The sequence below is a fragment of the Ochotona princeps genome, chromosome X (genome assembly GCF_030435755.1).
Source record: "Ochotona princeps isolate mOchPri1 chromosome X, mOchPri1.hap1, whole genome shotgun sequence".
In the NCBI taxonomy this organism is placed as follows: domain Eukaryota; kingdom Metazoa; phylum Chordata; class Mammalia; order Lagomorpha; family Ochotonidae; genus Ochotona; species Ochotona princeps.
The window spans coordinates 56,435,672-56,447,888 of record NC_080865.1 but is presented as its reverse complement, the minus strand read 5'-3'; positions in this window follow the sequence as shown (position 1 = coordinate 56,447,888).

The following is a 12,217-nucleotide window of genomic DNA, read 5'->3' as shown; positions in this document are numbered from 1 at the left end:
TGTGACAATATCCACCATTACTTTGGAAAAATTAGTATTTAAATTTATATCTCCATTTACATATATATAGACAGATAATATTTACATAGGAAATTATATGACAACATGTTGAACTTTTTGCCCCCTTTTCCTTGAATAATCACATGTACGTGGCAAAACTTGTCTTAGGACACTGGGGAAGCACAGATAATCATACATAAGAGAATAAAAACTATTCATTGCTCCACCCAATAGTCACTGTTAACTTACAGATGCACACAAAGAATTTCATTTATACCTTTCTGTATTTTTATGATTTTTAAAAACTTAACAAAACAACAGCAAAAAAATATAAAAGGCTGTTCAAATAGTACTTGTCTTAATAATCTGATAGGAAAAGTACATATAGCAGAAATAGTTATAAAATGACTTGCTAAAGTTTCTATGTGAATACCGAATAACTATGAAGAATAACTGATTTATCACAACTTAAAGATTTTTGTGATAAATTGCTTAATATTCCTTTAAACTAGCAATTTAAAAAATGTAACACTGGAAGTGTAACTACAGTTTAATTTCTGTGAAATTACATAAAATATCAAGACCACTAATAACACATTAGTTCCCCAAGATTAACTTCAATAATAATAATAATTGATAATATAAATAATACAATAAACACCTTTTTAACCATGAAAATAGAAATACCAGTTATTCTTTGTCTATACTTGACATTTTTAAGTATAAGGATTAATGTTTTCTTCTAAGTTATGCACTTGTTCATTGTGTAAAAGGGTAAGTTTTAAACTTATGCATTAGTAAATTTTATTTAGGACATGAACTCAACATTTCAATGATGTAAGTAACTATTAATAACTGTGGCAGTTAAATACAAAGCAAATTTGAAAATTAACCCTGCATGAGTAACCACATCTAAGAATGAAAGTTGAATTAGAATCAGGTCTAACTTGAAGCTTTTGTCTGTTTTGTACTGTTAACGCCAAGATACTGAAAATGAATAATTTGTAGAGAACAAAATTTTATGTCCTCATGTTTCTGCTTGTTGGGAAATCCAAAATGAATGCACTTGTAGGTTTAGTTGCTTAGTACGAGCTGCATTTTCTAGAGGTGAGGAATAATGCATCCAGGTATGGTGAACAGCAGAAGGCCAAGAGAGTTGAATGGTCTGGTACGCCTCTGGTAAAGGCTTGAATCCCGTTCATGAAGTAGAAGCCCTCTTGGCTTAAATATCTCCTAATCATTCTGCCTCTCACAACTATTGCATTGGCAACATAAGAATTTTGGAGAGGGATCATTCAGACCACACTAACTGAACATTATAGAAATGGAAGTAAGAGTCGGTGTTTTGACATAGCAATTAAAGCCAACACCGACAGTCCAGCATCCCACTTGGGTGCATGTTTGAGTTCCAGCTGCTCCATTTGTGATCTAGCTCCCTGCTAATGGTCTGAGAAAACAACAAGGTCCTCGTCCTCGCGTTCCTGCACCTAGAAGAGACACCAGGAAAAAACTCTTGGTTTTGGTCTGGTTCAGCTCCACCCATTGCTGCCCTCTGGAGGGCAGTGAACAGATAAAGATCTCCCTTTCTGTCTCTTCCCCTTTATCTGAAGCTCTGCTTTTCAAATGAATAAATCAACAAATATTTAAAAGAAAAAGATGTAGAAATTAGGATATTTCGTCCAGATACTGGGGAAGGTATTGAGGATAAGCAATGGAGAGAGAATGGTCCAACAGGCATAGTGGGATAGAAAGAGTAACTTCTAAGGAGCTATGTAACACTAGGGTATCTATGATTCACAATATTTAATATTTCAAAATAGTTTATAGAGGGGATTTTAAATGTTGGTAAGACAAAAATGATCGTTGTGTAATTATATATATATATATATATATAAACATCTATATAGACACATACATATGTACATATAGTAGTGTTGGTGTGGTGGTATAGCATGTTAATCCTCTACTTGCAGTGCTGGCATCCCATATGGGTGCCAGTTTGAATAATGGCTGCTCCACTTCCAGATCCATATTCCTGTTAACACCCTGGGAAAGCCATGGAGGATGGCCCAAATACTTGGGCCCCTGCACTGACATGGGAGACATGAAAGAAGCAGGAGCACCTGGCTCCTGGCTCCTGACTCAGATCAGTTCAGCTTTGCCCATTGCAACCATTTGGGAAGTTCACCAGTGGATGTAAGATCTCTCTCTTTCTCTGTCTCTCTCTGTCTCTGTTTCTCTTTCCCTCTGTGTATGCGTGTGTCTTTCTGTAACTCTTTTTTTGTTAAATTAATCTAAAATTAGCTGTAAGGATGGATACTCAAAGCTAGCTAAATTATGTAAGAGCAATTCAAACAATAAGATAGGAGGATAACTTTTTAAAGACTTATTTATTTTAAAGTTAGCATGACAGAAACACTAATTGAGAGCATGCTTCAATCTGCTGGTTCACTCCCTAACTGGTTGCAAAAGCCAGATATTGGCCTAGCTGAAGCCTAGAGCCCAGGACATCATCTGAGTCTTCCCCATGGCTGACAGGGGGCACAAGTACTCAAGACATCTTCTGTTACCTTTCCAAACTCAATAGCAGAAAGTTGAATTGGAAACCAAGCAGTTGAGATATGAACTTGAAATCTGATTTTGGATGCTGATATCTTGTTAAACTGGTGTGCCAAAACACCAGCATTGAGGGCCAACTTAATGTATGTCAAGCAATAAAAGGTAGGCAACTGAGAAATCCAAGTTAACTCCATTATCCACATGTTGTGTGAAAGGAAAATTTAAAAAAATATTTAAGTATATGCAGTTGGTAAATGCATACACTAACAAAAAAGAATACAGATATTTATCGACTGTGGTATTTATAAATTAAAAATACATATTAAAATATCTCAACTAAATTTGGAGCACAAAAAGAATAAGGGCTAACCAAACTAATCCCTCCAAAATAATGAAGTGAGAATGGAAGAAAAAACATACACAGAAAAGAATCAAAATATAAAACATAAAGTGATAAAATTAAACCAATTGTACCATCAAACTACAGAAAAATAAATGAGCATCCAGTCCTTTAAAATATGGGGAAAACATATTCTGTTTTATTGTTACACTAATTACAACAAATAAACCAGAACAAAGTGCAGAAATCAATGAGAACAAGCATTTTTTAAAGGATTATTTATTTTTATTGGAAAGGTGGATATACAGAGAGGAGGAGAGACAGAGAGGAAGATCTTCTGTCCAATGGTTCACTCCCCAAGTGCTGCAATGGCTGGAGCTGAGCCAATGCGAAGCCGGGAGCCAGGAGCTTCATTCGTGTCTCCCACTTGGGTGCAGGGTCCCAAGGCTCTGGGCTGTCCTCGACTGCTTTCCCAGGCCACAAGCAAGCAGCTGCTAGAATTAGAACCGGCGACCATATGGGATCCCGGGCGTGCAAGGCTAGGACCTTAACCACTGCACTATTGCGCGGGACCGAGAACAAGCATTTGAAAGGTGTAATCATAAAAACAACGCCAACAACAACAACACCAACAACAAACCTGACTGGATGGAGACCTTGTAACACAAAGAATGATGCACTACTGAGTTTCTCATTTTTTTAAGCTTCTTCTTTTTTTTCTTTGCATTTTTTTTTTACTTATCTGTTTTGCTTCAACATACCAAGGCTTAAAAACTATAGGCATTAATGTCAATGAAGAGAGAAAATAATCAAAGTGTCAAGGAAAGCCTAATGTTTCTAGACAAAGGAAAGAGAAAAGTGTAGCCTTGAACAAAAATGCTTAAAAAATAATTTAATTCTCACAGGTAGCACTAAGCAAATGCCACACTCTTCTACTATGGTGACTGGAACTTTGACCATATCTACCTACAGTATCATATTGGTACTCCTCTCTTTTTTATCCTGTGGATTGAGCCTTGTCTTCTACTATTGAATGGTGATAATTTCTCCCTAGGATAATTAATGGGAAGAACACTGTCTCCCAACTTTTCTCTTACTGATGAAGCAGTCACCAAGCCCATGCCTATGGGTAGTCTGTGTGGAGAACTCTGACTTTGATGACCATCGACAATAATAAAGAGTACACTCTTCAGCAAAGCCCTTGGAAGCAACCCCTGAAGATAACCAGGGCTGGGCCAAGAAAAAGCACACGTTGCTGACAGATCCATGTGTTGTAGCCACCATCAGCTGGTTCTCTAGGGTGTGTATTAGTGGGAAGCCCGCTAAGAAGGGAAGCAGGAACTCATACTGGTACTCTTGTCTGAACACTGGACCTGAACCCCCAGATCTGAAGAAACTGGTAGAATAGTTCATCCAAAAGCTACTGGAAAGTACCATGTCTAGGAATATTCCAGACTGCTAAGACAATACATTGTGAACTTCACTGGGGAGCCTTTCTACATGTCCCCCAACCACTTTATCAAGGTCCCCATGGTGCTCGGCATCATCTCCAAAATACCCATTAAGAGGAGACTCTGCTGGGCCCGGCACAATAGCCTTGTGGTTAAAGTCCTAGCCTTGCACGCGCCGGCATCCCACATGAGCGCTGGTTCTAATCCCGGCAGTTCCACTTCCCATCCAGCTCCCTGCTTGTGGCCTGGGAAAGCAGTCCAGGACAGCCCAAAGCCTTGGGACCCTGCACCTAAGTGGGAGACCCAGAAGAGCTCCTGGCTTCGGATGCCTTAGCTCTAGCCGTTGCGGTCACTTGGGGAGTGAACCATCGGATGGAAGATCTTCCTCTCTGTATATCTGCCTTTCCAATAAAAATAAATAAATAAATAAATAAATAAATAAATAAATAAATAAATAAATTTTGTCTTTTTATTTTTATTATATATTTATATTTATTATTCATTAATTACATTGTATTAGTTTCATAGGTACTGGGATTTCCCCCACCCCTCCCCACACCCTCCCCCCATGGTGGATTGCTCCACTCTGTTACATGACCACAGGTTAAGTTCAGTTGAGATTCCCTCACTGCAAGCATATACCAAACATAGAGTCCAGCATCTTACTGTCCAGCCTAGTTCAACGGCTTCTTAGGGAGACCCTTCCAATATACCATCCGCAAAAATTTACATCATTATGGAATTAATTGACATAGCAATGAGTAACCAATATGTTAAAAATAAATGCGGGTTCTTAACCACATTCTGTGACCACCTCATTGACATTTCAATTTTAGTTTATGCATAACATATAACATAATATTCATAAAATAACATGTTGTACATAACATCATATCCTCTTAAATTAAGGCAAACATGTGATATCTAACCTTTTGGGATTGGCACCGGCCATTGCAGCTCACTTGGGGAGTGACTCATCGGATGGAAGATCTTCCTCTCTGTCTCTCCTCTTCTTTGTATATCTGACTTTGTAATAAATCTTTAAAAAAAATGTCTCACTTAGTTACTCAGGTCTTCACATGTGATATCATTAAGTAATATGCCAAAAATTAGAATACATAAAACTGGTACAATCTTAACATGATCTGTATACAATTTGATAGTATAGCTAGTGGCAACTTCCTGGTTAGAGAATATAATAAGCTATTTTTTAAATATTTATTAATTTTTATTGGAAAGGCAGATATACACAGAGGAGAGAGGAGAGGAAGAGAGGAAAATCTTAAATCCACTGAATCACTCCCCAAGTGAACACAACAACCGGAGCTGTGCCAATTCGAAGCCAGGAACCCGGAGCCTTCTCTGGGTCTCCAACACTGATGCAGGGTCCTAAGGCTTTGGGCCGTCCTTGACTACTTTCCCAGGCTACAAGCAGGGAGCTGGATGGGAAGTGGAGCATACAAGACAAGAACCGGCGCTCATACGGGATCCTGGTGCATACAAGGCAAGGACTTCAGCCACCAAGCTACCACGCTGGGCCCAGAATATACTGAGTTTTAAGTGTTATCATTGAGGAATGCTTTGTAAAGGGTACATTCCTCTGGGTTTTATAACCTTCTCACCATGCTTATTATCCACTGCAACAGTAAGAAACTTGAGTCCTAAAATTCTTCATTCATTTTAACATTTGTTCAGTCCCAGTACACGTTTAATGTGGTTGCTGAATTGTTAAGCTATATTCCCAGCACAGTATTTATTTACAATTATTTTTTCTTTTGTTTTACAATCTACACTAATTTGAAGGTTACTGCTCCCAGTGCATTTTTTCCTACCTCCTTCAGCAAGACATGGCATATTTTTATAACACTTCACAATTCTTTCATCAATCATATTCAACACTCCATTCTTGAGTTTCCTTATCTTCAATTGTTATATTGGATTTTACAGATTAAATTTAAAATTTGTACTATTAGGGCTACAAGGTTAAACAAGTATTTATTGTCATACATCAGTCACTGCAGTGTCATACCTAATAAAACAGAAATATCCTCTAATTTGCACCCCAGATTTCCAGAAACACTTAACAAATGCCAATTCATTTTATATCTACATTTGTCTTAACATTTATTTATTTTTATTGTAAAGTCAGATATACACAGAGGAGGAGAGACAGAGAGGAAGATCTTTCATCCGATGATTCATACCCCAAGTGACTGCAACGGCCGGTGCTGCGCCTATCTGAAGCCAGGAACCAGGAACCTCTTCTGGGTCTCCCACGCAGGTGCAGGGTCCCAAGGCTTTGAGCCATCCCTGACTGCTTTCCCAGGCTACAGGCAGGGAGCTGGATGGGAAGTGAAGCTGCCGGGATTAGAACCAGCGCTCATGTGGGATGCCGGCGCGTGCAAAGCGTGCACATTAGCCACTAGGCTACTGCATCGGGCCCTACAATTTTGTTTATTTTGATCATAAAAATGTCATATGATGGTCTGTTTTACTCATAATTTCAGCAATATATATCATTTTTATTATTTTCTAAAAAGCATTTATTATTTTGCAATTGTGTTGTTCACATAATTTTTAATTTTATACTTATTTAAGAGGAACAAATTTCATGTATTTCATATACACAGTCAAAAGCATAATGATATTGCCAACCCTATCCTCCTTCTTACCCATGGCAACACCCTCCCTCCTCCTTCATTTTTTTTTTTTTTATTTTTACAGTGACACACTTTCAGTTTATCTCATAAACATAGGCTTAACTCTTTACTAAACAAAGAATTCAAGAACTAGTAAGTAGGAAAGTCACTACTCAAGAGTATAGACATGGGCTATAAGCAAATATCAAAACCCCAAATCTCAATTTTACTTATATACATTATATTTTCATATCTATATTTTAGTTACTACGCTCAGTGAAATAAGGCATGCTCAAAAAGACAAACATAATTTGTCATCCCTAATTAGCATTATACATATAAGATTTATTCAACTTGTACCATGGATTGAGAGTTCATTTTTGCTTTTCTGCTATTATTACTGTTGAATAGTGTTCCATTTATACATTCACCTATTGAAACATATTTTGGTTACTTCCGGTATGGAATGATTGTGAATACAACTGCTACAAATATCTACTTACAGGTATTTGTATGAAGATACATTTTCAATAATCTAGATAAACACATGGGATATGTTTGGATTGCATTTTGAGATTTTTTTAAGTTGTTATTTCATTTTATGATAGTTTCATAGGCTCTGGGATTCCCCCAACCCCTCAAGCCCTCCCCCCATATTGAATTCCTCCATATTGTTACTGTACTACAGATTTTACATTTTAATTAAGAAAAATTGCTGGGGTCCAGCATGGTTTCTACCTGCAAAACCAGCATCCCGTATGGGCACTAGTTTTAGTCCTGGCTCCACCACTTCCCATCTAGCTCCCTGATAATTGGCCTAGGAAAAGCAGTGGGAGAAGGTTCCATTGCTGGGGTCCCTGCCATCCATGCAGAAGACAATTGCATTTTCTAACATTAGAAAAAAAAAAGACAATTAAAATCGCTGGCTCCTGGCTTGAGTCTGGCCCAACCCTGCCCATTACAGCTTTGGGGGAAGTGTACCAACTGATAAATGATCTGTTCTTCTTTCTCTCCCTTTCACTCTTTATCTCTGCTTTTCAAATAAATAAATACATCTTTTAACTCATACCAGTTGTTGACCTTGTTTCATGGCTTCTCACTTATGGTAATGTATAGTGATGGAGTACTGGGGTCTATCATATACAGACATGGGGTTACAATGGAAGATGCATCCCTGCATCCAGACGAAAGATGGATTCCCATTGAAACCATTGGACCTATGTAGATAACAGGATGCTGGACTGTCTGACATTGTCTGTGCCAACAATGTTGGGCACATGTAAATAAGAGACTGATAGAATTATGATTCCTTATGAAGGACTACACTATTGTAACAAAATGGGAAAAATCTGATGGGGGGTGAGAGTTTGGGGGGAATCCCAGCCTACACAAAATTGTACCTCGCAATTCAAAATTCAAAATATATTTTAAAAAACAAATAAATAAATACATCTTTTAAAATTAAAACAAAACCAAACAGAAAATAATGTTAAAAAATTTCAAAAGTTATTTTTCCACCAGGAAAAAGCTGGTAGTTTCTGTTGCTATCTCAGTACTTGGTATTGACACTTTTATTTAATTTTAGACATTTTGAAATGTGTTTGGTGACATCTTATTGTTGGAATTTCTACTATCTTGAGGTTAAATTCAATGTCTTTTAATATGCTTAGCTGTTATCCTGTTTAGTAAAATGCATGTTCACATCTTAAAATTTTTATCTTTAACATTTTTGAAGAGTATTTATTTATTTAAAGAGTATAATTAACTAGAGAAGGAGAGAGAAAGAGAGAGAACTTTCATTTGATGTTTCCCTCTCTAAAGGGCTACAATGGCCAGGCTGGTGCAGCTCAAAAGCAGTAGTGAAAGATTTCCATTTTGGTCTCCTACGTTGGTGGTAGCGCCCAAGCAGTTGGGATATCTTCTACTGCTTTCCTGGGCACATAAGAATGTAACTGGATCAGAAGCACATCAGCTCAGACCACTCATGATGTGGGATGCTGATGTTACAATCGGCACCTTAATTCCTGCATAACAGAGCTGGTTCCATTACTCACCTTTCCAAATGTTTTCTATTGTTAAATCTTTAGTATTCTTGGGCCCGGCACAATAGTGTAGCAGTTAATGTTCTTGACTCAAATGCACCAGCATACCCTATGGGTGCTGGTTCTAATCCCAGCAGCCCTGATTCTCATCCAGCAATCTGCCTATGGCCTGGGAAAGCAGTCGAGGACGGCCCAAAGCCTTGGGACCCTGCACCCAAGTGGGAGACCCGGAAGAAGCTTCTGGTTTAGGATTGGCTCAGCTCCAGTCATTGGGGCCACTTGGAGAGTGAACCATTGGATGGAAGATCTTCCCTCTCTGCTCCTCTCTGTATATCTGCCTTTCCAATAAAAATAAATAAATCCTTAAAAAAAATCTTTAGTATTCTTTATACAGATTAGATACAAGTCTTTTGACAAATATGTGAATTGCAAATATATTCTCCCAGTATATTTTTTGTCTTAAGACAGTCTCTCAGAAAAAGAGATTTTTTATAATTAATGAAGTCCAACTTAATAGTTTTGATTTGTCATATTTTACGGCTAATGCTTCCAGATTTCCATCTAAAACTAATCAGCAAAACCAAATAGAGCAGTTCTTCAATGTTTCACTGTGGAACTCTTATCAGTTTGCATTTTGCTTTCAGGATTATTATTTTAATTTTCTCAAAGTTCTGAGGCATTAATGTTGTGTTTTTCCAAATGTGGTTCTCATTTTTCTATCACAATTCATTGGAAAGAGATTCCTCTATGCACTGAAGGGCTTTTAACCTCAATCAGAAACCAGATGACCAAATTTGTGAGCATCTATTTGTGGGATCTCTATATTTTTCACAATGATTTATTTATTTTGTTAGTAGTACTCATTGATGAAGTTCATAGTAACTTTCATAGTAAGGAAGTTGGGTGATATGAACCTCAATTTTGTTATTTTTTTCATTAAGAATTGTATTGTGTTATCTAGGAACTCTGCTTTTTAATACGGGTCCTCTGCTTTGTAATATGAATTATCAAGCCAGTCCATTGATATCTTTTTTTAAAGATTTATTTATTTTTATTGCAAAATCATATATATATATGATTTATATATATATAAATATATATAAATATATATATAAATATATATATATGATTTATATATATATAAATATATATAAATATATATATAAATATATATATGATTTATATATATATATAAATATATATAAATATATATATATATATAAATATATATATAAAGGGGGAGAGACAGAGAGACAGAGAGAAATCTTCCATCCGATGATTCACTCCCCAAGTGATTGCATTAGCTGATGCTGAGCCGATCCTGAGCCAGAAGCCCAGAGCCTCCTCCAGGTCTCCCATGCAGGTGCAGGGTCCCAAGGCTTTGGGCCATCCTCGACTGCTTTCCCAGGCCACAAGCAGGGAGCTGGACGGGAAGTGGAGCTTCCGGGATTAGAACCGGCAACCATAGGGGATGCTGGCACGTTCAAGGCCAGGAGTTTCACTGCTAGGCCACTGCACCAGGCCCAGTGCATTGATATTTTAAAAAGAGAAATAGAAAGTTGCTTCAATTTGTTATGTTGAATATAAATTTAGGGAGAATGAACAGTGATAACAATATTCAAAATATTCATTCTTTGTATCTAACAACCATGAAATACATATCAGTTTATTTAAATCTTTTAAAAATTCCTTTAGTTGTCAATAGTTTGTGGTTTTCCACGTCAGTATGCTGCGTATATTTTGTTAGGATTGGTTTGTTTTTCCAAGTAATATTATTAATTGGGAGCATATAGAAGAGTCTTAACTGTGCATATTTGCTTGATGCTATGTGATCTTGACTGTCTCCAGGAGTTACTGTTTATATCTCTTTGGGGTTTGATTTTGCTTCTATATTCCATGGGGATTTTCACATAGACAGTCACAACACCTGCAAAAAATAAACAGCATTCTTTCTTTTTCAAATCTGTATCATTTGTGCTAGCTTTTCCTGAACTCTGTAGAGAAAGAGTGACAAGAATATTGCTTCAGCTGCATCTTCCGAATTATATCAAGCTTTTCTTTTTATTATTTTTGAAATTATTTTTTTTATCATTTTTCAAGATACATTTTTGTAGATACAGGGATTCCCCAAAACAGTGAGAGGGGAAATGGGGAAGCTTTATTTTCGCTTTCATTTAGTGTTAAATACATTTTAAAACTTACCACCGTCCATCTGCTTTTATTCATGTGTTATTTAGAAGTTTACTTTTGGTTACCTTTCACTTAGGAATTCCTATGCTGTCTTTCTATTACTAAGAATTAACTAATTTGTATTGTGAGAACACACATTGCATGTATTGCATCCTTCCAAAATTTGCATTGGGAGATCTGTAATTCAGGATGTAGTTTATATCGGTGAATAGTTTAAGGATGTTAAGAAGAATGTGTATCCTATCAAATGGAATATTGTATAAATGTTGATTAGAACTAACTCACAGTTCAGATATTTTGTATATATATATATATATATATATATAGTTATAGTTCTAATGGAGATAGGATATAGTTTATACAAATTAAATACTAACTGAAATCTGTTAAACTCTCCAACATAGAAGTGGATATTTAGTTTGCTTTTTACTCTTTATAGTAATGTATTTTGATAATCAATATTTGTATATATGCTTGGCACTTTGTAATTTTTAGGGATATTAGTTTCATTAACAATGTCTATTTTACTTTTCCTTTGAAATCATTATAGCTAGAGGAGTTAGAGCAAAGAATATCAGGTAGCTAGAAACGGTGAAGGGCTGTGCTGGTGGTGACATTGTGAGATGAAGGACTGTAAAAGCACCAAGAAGTCCAGGTGACCAGTTTATGATGGTCCTATTCCTGTAAGCAGCCCCAGGAATCTGATAACGATGAGTAACTCCTCAACCAGGCCCTAAATGAGGTACTCTTGTTGTTCTGTTGAGTCTTTTTGCTTTAAATGTGTGTGCATCCACCACTAGACTTCAGTAGAATGCTTTTCCCCTTTTGGTTATAACCGTTCTTCCCTTTATTCTTTTCTACAGCGTTTTTTTTCTTTTGCTAAGCTTTTTACTTGCTCCTCTGCATGGTCATCAGTCTAATACTTCCTCATTGACAGGACAAGTTTCTGAGGGGGAGGTGTCATCTCAGCTGTACTGTAGCTATTTTGACTATGTT